Source organism: Triticum aestivum, chromosome 5A (genome assembly GCF_018294505.1).
Source record: "Triticum aestivum cultivar Chinese Spring chromosome 5A, IWGSC CS RefSeq v2.1, whole genome shotgun sequence".
Classification (NCBI taxonomy): Eukaryota; Viridiplantae; Streptophyta; class Magnoliopsida; order Poales; family Poaceae; genus Triticum; species Triticum aestivum.
In genome coordinates this window covers 207,822,469-207,833,137 of record NC_057806.1, presented here as the reverse complement: position 1 = coordinate 207,833,137, position 10,669 = coordinate 207,822,469, and positions in this window count along the sequence as shown.

The following is a 10,669-nucleotide window of genomic DNA, read 5'->3' as shown; positions in this document are numbered from 1 at the left end:
GGAGATCAATATGCAACGAGTTGCATATTGACGAAACACCACGACACGTTATTTAGTTTGATCTCGTTTATGTACTCAACAATATTAAATGTTGGTTAACATGGCAAGAGGGTGAAGCAAAGTAAAACTACCTATCTAGTCAAGTTTAAATGAGGCCGGAAGCAACGAACAACAATTCCGGTAAATCCCCATAGCATATTTTAGATTTGGTACTGTTCTGCCCTAAACAATATTTTAGAGTTGTTAAACATGCAAGATGAGTGCACCACGTTAAACTAGGCAAAATTCTACCCCATTTACATATAAAGTTTATTAAAATTGGAGTTACGGTTATTTAGTTATGAATAAAACCGTATTAGCATGGCATAGGGGCAAATTAATGCAAACAACATTTTAAGCATTTTAGGATGGGATGAAAAAGGCATATTATTAATCTAGATGAAAAACTAAGCATTTTTCATGTTTAAATTATTTACATATGATGCATATTTTGTGAGTTATTAAATGCATGAAGTTGAAGGACTTTTCTGTAAAACTGTAAATCCTGGGAAATTAGACAAATTCGCAGGTTAGGAAAAAAAACGATACGGGCCACATCTACACTTGCTGGGCCAACAGAGGGGGAGCTTCTCACCACGGCACTTGGGCCGGCTCGGTGGTGCGGCCCACGTGGGCGCTGGCGCGGAGCTGGGTCAAGCAGGGGAGGAGAAGGCCGATCGAGGGGGGAGGCGCTGGGCCTGGCGCGGTCAACGGCTTCGATGAGGCGCTGCTCTCGCATCTGAAGAACAGAAGCAGCAGCCGCAGGTTCAGGCGACGGACGGCGGGACTTGGCGCGAAGGCAGGGCGGCGACTCGTCGCAGGGGCTTAGCGCGGGGAGGGAGCGGCGCTGGGGCGGAGGAGCTCCGTTCCCGGCGACGGCAGAGGGAGGCGGGCGACGGCTGTTGCTCCCTGTGCAGCACAAGAGCGAGAGAGAGATGTGAGAGGAGGAGAACAGGGGCACCGAGGGAGAGGGCACGGGGCAGAGGAGGCAGCGGGGCTCGGGCACGTCGTCGCTCCACCGGCGGGAGGCAGGGACGAGGCCGGGGCGCAGCGAGGTCGGGCGTCCATGGCGCGGCAGCGGCTGCAGGGAGGGCCGGCGAGGAAGGAGATCCGGGCGGCGGGCTGCTGGCTCGGAGCGCTGCTCCCTGGCTTCCTGCGAGACGAGGCAGAGACGAGAGAGGGATTTGAGAGACAGAGAGCAAAACAGGAGAAGGAAGGGAAGGGACGGCACGGGGCTCATCTTGCCAGCTGCGGGTTCGGTCGCCGGTGGCCGAGGAGCTGAGGATCTCATGGATCGAGGGGAGGAGGCTGATTGCGAGGGGATCGAGAGGAGGAGGTGGTTGCCGGCTCCGGTTGGGCAGGTGGATTGGGAGTAGATCCCAAGGAGGAGGAGGCAGGAGGAGTGGTGGCGGCGGCGATGGGGTGGATGGGACAAGATCCCTAAATTTTAGGGATTTGGTCTGATTATATAGGCAGGGGACTAGGTAGGGATTAATCCGGTCCGTCCGATTATAATCGGGCGGTCGTAAATAAATAGGTTAAATAGCCCGAATAATAAAATGAAGATATTTTGTAGATGTTTGGGGATGATCCGGACACAGCGGTAACGACTGTCCGAGTCGGGTCCGGGACAGCTTTCGGGCGCTCGCGTGAGGGGTTCGATGCACTGTGCAGAGAGGGTTTCGGACCGCGCGATCGCATCGGGCAACTCCGGAAGCGAAGAGGGGAAGGAGGATGGACTAGGTGGGCTGTGCAGACGGTCTCGAGCTGAGAGAAGAGAAGAGAGGGAGGCCCGGCGACTGTTTCCGGAGACCGAAAACGTCCGACGTTAGACCGGCTACTATTGCCGCTATATTTTAACGGTTGAGCTATCAAACGAACTCCGAATGCGATGAAACTTGGCAGGCGGTCTACCTACACTATAATAAGACCGCACGACAAGTTCCATCCCATTCCGAGAACATTTTTATGCCACTTATCAAATAATATTTCGGAGGTGCCGCGGGCGCGTGCGAGTGTGGTCGGGCTCAGAACGGACAACGGAGAGAACTCGGAGAACCCGGACGAATGCAAGTTTTAAAACATGATGATGCAATGCACATGATGACATGATGAGATGCAACACGCAAGCCAATGACAAGACAACAACAACGAATAACTGCACGACACCTGGCACATCGGTCTCGGGGCGTTACAACACTCCACCACTACGAGAGGATCTCGTCCCGAGATCTAGAATGGCACCGGAGGGAAAACGGAAGAGAAAGAGAAGAGGTAAAACTAAGTTGCTTCTTTGACAAACGAGTGAGACCAAAGAACCTGGAAAAGGTTAAGCCATTTCGAGAAAAGAATACAACGGAAATGACGAAGCTGAAAACACTCCGTTAGAAAAGAGGAATAAGGGAAAACAACTTCGGGTAGCACTCCGGTTGAGAAGTTATGCAAGACTTGATACGGTGAAAAGAACTTGAGCAGAGGACACGACACTCCGGTTACACAAGATAGAGAAGGAATAAGACTGATATAATTTGGACAGCACTTCGACTGTAAATGGGAGGAATTGAACATGATCTTGACAAACCGAGATGAGGAGTGAAAAGAGCAACATCACAATGCCTCCGGAAAAAAAGAATAGAAGATAGATAATTGAAATAGAAGAATGGAGAAGAAAATGCCAAGCACCCTTCCAAGAAGGTTATAACGGAGTTGTTGGAAAACCAAAAACGAAACGAATAAGCTTGTAGTGGGCTTATGGAAACATCTCAACATTATGAGGTGACAACTGGCCACTAACGGAACAATTACTTGCTTGAGATTAACGAGGAGATGAAAACTTGTTCCATCAAGATGGAAAAGAGATAACTTGGGTCATTAATAAGCACCAAATAGCAACATTCCTTAGGGAAGGCTTTAGGTGAAATCTATACCAAGATAGCTCCAATGAAGAGATTGACGGTTGAAAAGATCTCTTGAACAAAGAGAAAAAGATGGATTTAAATATGTCACTCTTGAAAACTTGTGAATCATGAAACGCGAAGGGAAATTATTAAGAATGACCTAACACCACCTCAAAAGATAAGGTCAAAAGAATTGCACTTCGGAATGCAAGATGAAGAATGCTTGAACTCCTCAAAACAAAACATGTGTTGAGCACCATGTTTATTTTTGAGTATAGCTTGGCTGATCTTAACTTCAAGAGAAATCTTGAAGAACAATTGAAGAATGAAAAGAATCCTTGACGAACCACCATGTAGAGCCTCCATGAAGAACTCCGGTAATAAAAGGATGATAAAAAGAAAGAGAAGTTGAAACACAAGGTGAAGCCTTGCGATGATTTAGATGGAGCTTCGCGACGAGATAATGCGGAAAACTTAGAACTCTGGAAGAAAGATGAACAACAAGCAGCCAAGAATTTATTCCTCCTGAGCAAACTCTGAAGGAAAGGCTTAATCACTTGGATGAAACCAAAATAAGAATTATGTTATGTGTATCCTTCACCAATTTAAATTGATGACAAGCAACGGATTTGGCATACCACTTATTCTTGTAGAAAGGATTAAGAGAGATATGGCGTAAACTTGAGAAGGTCTTCAACGAACCACCGGTAGGATTTGGAAAGAACGAATGAATTGATATGATAACAAAGAAAGAGAACTCTTGAACGAACCACCGTAAGAATTGAAATTGAACGTAGCAAATGCACAAATCACCGGGAAGAATTGCAAAATGAATGAAGATACTTTAGGGTATTTAGATACATGAGAACGAAGAGAGCACGAGCCGATTAAAGATCACTTGAACAAGGCACCGGTAAGATCGGAGAATGATAACTGCAAACTGAGAATGAATAAATCTGAATTGATGGACTCCGGATGACAAACTGAGAAGACTCTTGAATTGCTCCGGAAGGGTGAAAAGAATTCTCACGATCAAAACAATTATGAGAGGATGGCAACAAGCTAGCACCATGAATCTTGAAGAGAATAGAGCAAGATTAAAGAGAAACTCTTCTTCGGTCTTCAAATGATGAGAATGACAACGAGAAACACCACCAAGAATTATTGAGGCACACCGGAAGAATCAAAAGAGAAGAGGTTGAGCCAACTATGAAAAGAATTTGAAAGATCTTGGAGAAAAGCATTTGACTGATTTTAACTCATTCTTACGTCAAACTTAGAGAAGAATTTAGGATAGCTCTGGGAAAATAGAAGAGTCAGGTAAGATCCTGGGAAAAGACCCGTGGGTTAGGGCCCACTCAAAAGAACACCGTTGAAAAGATTTAAAAGAGATGTTGCACCGGTTGAATTAAATGACTTGAATGAGATACCAATCTCGAAAGAGCTTGAACGAATGCAGAGTGGAAACATGAATCTTCGAGATATCTTGAGCACTCCGGAACAATAGAATAGCGAGAAATGAATAAATATGAGGAGCACCGTCAAGAGAAGGTATTTGAGACGAGAAAAAGGGGATATAATCGACAAATCTTGACTTGAATCCACCGGAGAAGAGAAAGGAATGAGGAATGACGAACTTGAAGCTCCATTAGAATCTTCATGAGAATCACCGGATAAGAACATTGACGGAAAAGAATGGAGAAACTTCCCATCAATAAAATGGATACTCGATTAAGAAATCTGAGTCCTTGAAGAAAAAGGGGTGGGAGGGCGGGAAAACAAAAACAACTTGGGACGGATGAAACAAACACCGTTGAGAGAACTGAGAGGTGATCTTGCGAATGTTGAAATGATCGGATCCACTTGAAGAGAAAGACGCTGGTTGAAAAGGATTGACATGACAATCTCGATTGTCGAGAAGGGTTGGTATTCACATCGGAGTATGAGAACACCATTTCGGAAAGGTATGGAATCAACACTTGACATTGAAGCAACTCGAATACCACAACTCAAAACAAAAACAAAGGACTGGCTTGCAGAATAAGCCGGAACAAACATATGATAGAGATTTCGTCCGAAGTTTTCGTGGTGGGGCCTACACGGGCTCGATCATACAGCACCATCATGTACAAGGCAGTGCACATGACATACGAAGAGTCCCCGAGTCGGCATAGCCAAGGACTCTTTAAGACACAACGAGACCACTGTAAAAACGACCGTGAATAGGCAGACCACTAGACTTCGAACCCCAATTTCATATCATACATCTGTCGGAAAGATATCCTAAGAGCTACTTGAATTCCCACCTATGAAACTCCCGAAATTCTCCGGTTATGCAATCAGGTGTTGGGGATACAGGGGAAGCATAATATCTCACCCAAACTAGCAAATCCTACATCCAGTTGTATCCATCTTTCAACACATAACCAAGAAACCTTCGGAAATCCTCTACCTCAACCTTCGAAAAGCATCTGTTATACAAGTTATGGCAATACTCCCGTAGTCACCTCAGTACTGGGTTATCGGGGTTATCTCACCAACAACTGCATAAAAGAGATTTTCGATGTCGGCGAACTAAACTCAGGTATTCCAGAATTGCAACGATAAAATTATGACGACAACACCTCAGAGCTCAACTCCCCGGGACACTTCCACAAAACCTAAAGACAGGAGGCACCAAGAACAATGTTCTCGTCACAAAACCATCGGAACAAAACCAAGATACTCGCGTGATCCTAAAAAAATTTTTTTTAGTGAAATTTGAGAAGAGAAGAGTCAAAACTCTACGTCAGGATGCCTTACCAGAGCGATGAGGAGGCTGGGAAGTAAAAAGAATTCCTAACTCTCCGATATATAATTCCTAAATGACTCAAAACATTTTTCTAGACACAACTCGGCTGCTAAAAACGATCAAGCAATGGGGCTCCTAAGGTCGGGGAAGGCTCTGATACCAACTTGTAACGCCCTCGATGCAGCTATATCTCCTACGTGTCGAAGCACGACTTAGAGGTATAACCGCATTGAAAGCAATGTCGCAAGTGAGGTAATCTTCACACAACCCATGTAATACATAAGGGAAAGAGGTACATAGCTGGCTTACAATCGCCACTTCACACAATTACATGAATAAAGCATTACATCATACAGATACAATCAAGGTCCGACTACGGAACCAAAATAAAAGAAGAACCCCAAATGCGACAAAGGTCCCCGATCGACCCCAACTGGGCTCCACTACTGAGCAACTAGAACGGAAACAATACAAAGGACAAGATCTTCATCGAGCTCCTCCTGAGCTTGGTTGCGTCATCTGCACGGACTCAACGGCACCTGCAAGCTGGTTTTTGGAAGTATCTGTGAGCCACAGGGACTCAGCAATCCCGCACCCGCGAGATCAAGACTATTTAAGCTTATAGGAAGGATGGGGTAATAAGGTGGAGCTACAGCAAGCGACTAGCATATATGGTGGCTAACATACGCAAATGAGAGCGAGAAGAGAAGGCAAAGCACGGTCGATAAAAGTATGTTCAAGAAGTGATCCTATAACAACCTACGTCAGGCATAACTCCAACAACCATGTTCACTTCCCGGACCCCGCCGGAAAGAGACCATCATGGTTACACACGCGGTTGATGTATTTTAATTAAGGTCAACTTCGGGTTTTCTACAACCGGACGTTAACAAATTCCCATCTGCCCATAACCGCGGGCATGGCTTTCGAAAGTTCAAATCCCTGCAGGGGTGTCCCAACTTAGCCCATGACAAGCTCTCACGGTCAACGAAGGAATAGACCTCCACCCGAGACGTTCCGATCAGACTCGGTATCCCGGTACAACAAGACATTTCGACAGGATAAAACTAAACCAGCAACACCGCCCGAATGTGCCGACAAATCCCGATAGGAGCTGCACATATCTCTTTCTCAGGGCACACTCAGATGAGCAATCCGTACAACTAAAACCAAACCTCGAGTTTCCCCGAGGGGGCGCTGCACAGGGCTCTAGTTCGGACCAACACTCAGAGGAGCACTGGCCCGGGGGGGTTAGAATAAAGATGACCCTTGAGTCCGCGAAACCCAAGGGAAAAAGAGGCTAGGTGGCGAATGGTAAAACCAATGTTGGGCATTGCTGGAGAAGCTTTACTTAAGGCGAACTGTCAAGGGGTTCCCATTATAGCCCAACCGCGTAAGGGACGCAAAATCCGGGAACATAACACCGATATGACGGAAACTAGGGCGGCAAGAGTGGAACAAAACACCAGGCATAAGGCCGAGCCTTCCACCCTTTACCAAGTATATAGATGCATTAATTAAATAAGATATATTGTGATATCCCAACAAGTAAACATGTTCCAACAAGGAACAACATCTCCATGTTCCAACAAGGAACAAACTTCAATCTTCACCTGCAACTAACAACGCTATAAGAGGGGCTGAGCAAAGCGGTAACATAGCCAATCAACGGTTAGCTAGGACATGGTGGGTTAGAGGCTGAACATGGCAATTTGGGTGGCTGACAAGCAAGTGGTAGGCATCATAGCATTGGCATAGCATAAGAGCGAGCAAACTAGCATAGCAAAGATAGTAGTGATTTCGAGGGTATGATCATCTTGCCTGAAATCCCGCAAGGAAGAAGAACGAGTCCATGAAGAAGACAAACGGTCGTAGACGAATGGATCCTCACAACCTCGACGTTATCGAAACCAACCCGAAGAAGCAATCACCGGAAAAGAAGCACACAACATAGTAAACAACCACCACAACAACATGGCATGATGCACAATCAAGTATGATGCATGTCCGGTTTAAATGAAGCATGGCATGGCAAAGTGCACAAGCAGTTCTACAAATTAAGTGGAGATCAATATGCAACGAGTTGCATATTGACGAAACACCACGACACGTTATTTAGTTTGATCTCGTTTATGTACTCAACAATATTAAATGTTGGTTAACATGGCAAGAGGGTGAAGCAAAGTAAAACTACCTATCTAGTCAAGTTTAAATGAGGCCGGAAGCAACGAACAACAATTCCGGTAAATCCCCATAGCATATTTTAGATTTGGTACTGTTCTTCCCTAAACAATATTTTAGAGTTGTTAAACATGCAAGATGAGTGCACCACGTTAAACTAGGCAAAATTCTACCCCATTTACATATAAAGTTTATTAAAATTGGAGTTACGGTTATTTAGTTATGAATAAAACCGTATTAGCATGGCATAGGGGCAAATTAATGCAAACAACATTTTAAGCATTTTAGGATGGGATGAAAAAGGCATATTATTAATCTAGATGAAAAACTAAGCATTTTTCATGTTTAAATTATTTACATATGATGCATATTTTGTGAGTTATTAAATGCATGAAGTTGAAGGACTTTTCTGTAAAACTGTAAATCCTGGGAAATTAGACAAATTCGCAGGTTAGGAAAAAAACGATACGGGCCACATCTACACTTGCTGGGCCAACAGTGGGGGAGCTGCTCACCACGGCACTTGGGCCGGCTCGGTGGTGCGGCCCACGTGGGCGCTGGCGCGGAGCTGGGTCAAGCAGGGGAGGAGAAGGCCGATCGAGGGGAGAGGCGCTGGGCCTGGTGCGGTCAACGGCTTCGACGAGGCGCTGCTCTCGCATCTGAAGAACAGAAGCAGCAGCCGCAGGTTCAGGCGACGGACGGCGGGACTTGGCGCGAAGGCAGGGCGGCGACTCGTCGCAGGGGCTTAGCGCGGGGAGGGAGCGGCGCTGGGGCGGAGGAGCTCCGTTCCCGGCGACGGCAGAGGGAGGCGGGCGACGGCTGTTGCTCCCTGTGCAGCACAAGAGCGAGAGAGAGATGTGAGAGGAGGAGAACAGGGGCACCGAGGGAGAGGGCACGGGGCAGAGGAGGCAGCGGGGCTCGGGCACGTCGTCGCTCCACCGGCGGGAGGCAGGGACGAGGCCGGGGCGCAGCGAGGTCGGGCGTCCATGGCGCGGCAGCGGCTGCAGGGAGGGCCGGCGAGGAAGGAGATCCGGGCGGCGGGCTGCTGGCTCGGAGCGCTGCTCCCTGGCTTCCTGCGAGACGAGGCAGAGACGAGAGAGGGATTTGAGAGACAGAGAGCAAAACAGGAGAAGGAAGGGAAGGGACGGCACGGGGCTCATCTTGCCAGCTGCGGGTTCGGTCGCCGGTGGCCGAGGAGCTGAGGATCTCATGGATCGAGGGGAGGAGGCTGATTGCGAGGGGATCGAGAGGAGGAGGTGGTTGCCGGCTCCGGTTGGGCAGGTGGATTGGGAGTAGATCCCAAGGAGGAGGAGGCAGGAGGAGTGGTGGCGGCGGCGATGGGGTGGATGGGACAAGATCCCTAAATTTTAGGGATTTGGTCTGATTATATAGGCAGGGGACTAGGTAGGGATTAATCCGGTCCGTCCGATTATAATCGGGCGGTCGTAAATAAATAGGTTAAATAGCCCGAATAATAAAATGAAGATATTTTGTAGATGTTTGGGGATGATCCGGACACAGCGGTAACGACTGTCCGAGTCGGGTCCGGGACAGCTTTCGGGCGCTCGCGTGAGGGGTTCGATGCACTGTGCAGAGAGGGTTTCGGACCGCGCGATCGCATCGGGCAACTCCGGAAGCGAAGAGGGGAAGGAGGATGGACTAGGTGGGCTGTGCAGACGGTCTCGAGCTGAGAGAAGAGAAGAGAGGGAGGCCCGGCGACTGTTTCCGGAGACCGAAAACGTCCGACGTTAGACCGGCTACTATTGCCGCTATATTTTAACGGTTGAGCTATCAAACGAACTCCGAATGCGATGAAACTTGGCAGGCGGTCTACCTACACTATAATAAGACCGCACGACAAGTTCCATCCCATTCCGAGAACATTTTTATGCCACTTATCAAATAATATTTCGGAGGTGCCGCGGGCGCGTGCGAGTGTGGTCGGGCTCAGAACGGACAACGGAGAGAACTCGGAGAACCCGGACGAATGCAAGTTTTAAAACATGATGATGCAATGCACATGATGACATGATGAGATGCAACACGCAAGCCAATGACAAGACAACAACAACGAATAACTGCACGACACCTGGCACATCGGTCTCGGGGCGTTACACACGGGGACTCCAAGGAGGTTCACCTGGTCATATGCATTACCAAGTCAACTTTTCATCATTAGTCTTCTCTCAATGTAATCCGCTGTCTAAGCATGTGGGGACTTCTTATTTATATAGTATAGAACCTTCCATGCATGATCTTGCTCTATTAGAGTATCGTGCTTGAATAAAAGTGTATCCATTTATGGTTTAGTCTAGAATCTTCCATGTATGCTTTTGGTCCATTAGAGTTCTCGCTTGCCATTTATGAGATTAATTGAGAATTTTTACTACAGTAATGGTGAGACTTATGATGAACCATTTGTTACATCTCCTCTACCCCCTTCCAAGTCATCCAGATTTACTACCTCCATCTAGGTGTATAAGAGCATGGTTAATAGTATAGTGAACTGTTGACTATAAGAAAGTGCCATGTCATCTATAGCCAACTTATAGCCAACATGTATAATAATTAGCTATAAGTATGTGCTACTTTATTAATACATGGCCCACTTTCCACTCTCACATAGTGCCTAGGAGCACATGCTGCAGTTGGCTCTTGCATGTGAGCCCACTTACATTCTCTCTCCTATCCTCTCTCCTCCAACTAACATTAGAAATATTACTTTACTTCTCAAGCCTGCTGACTGTACCTTATTGTACTC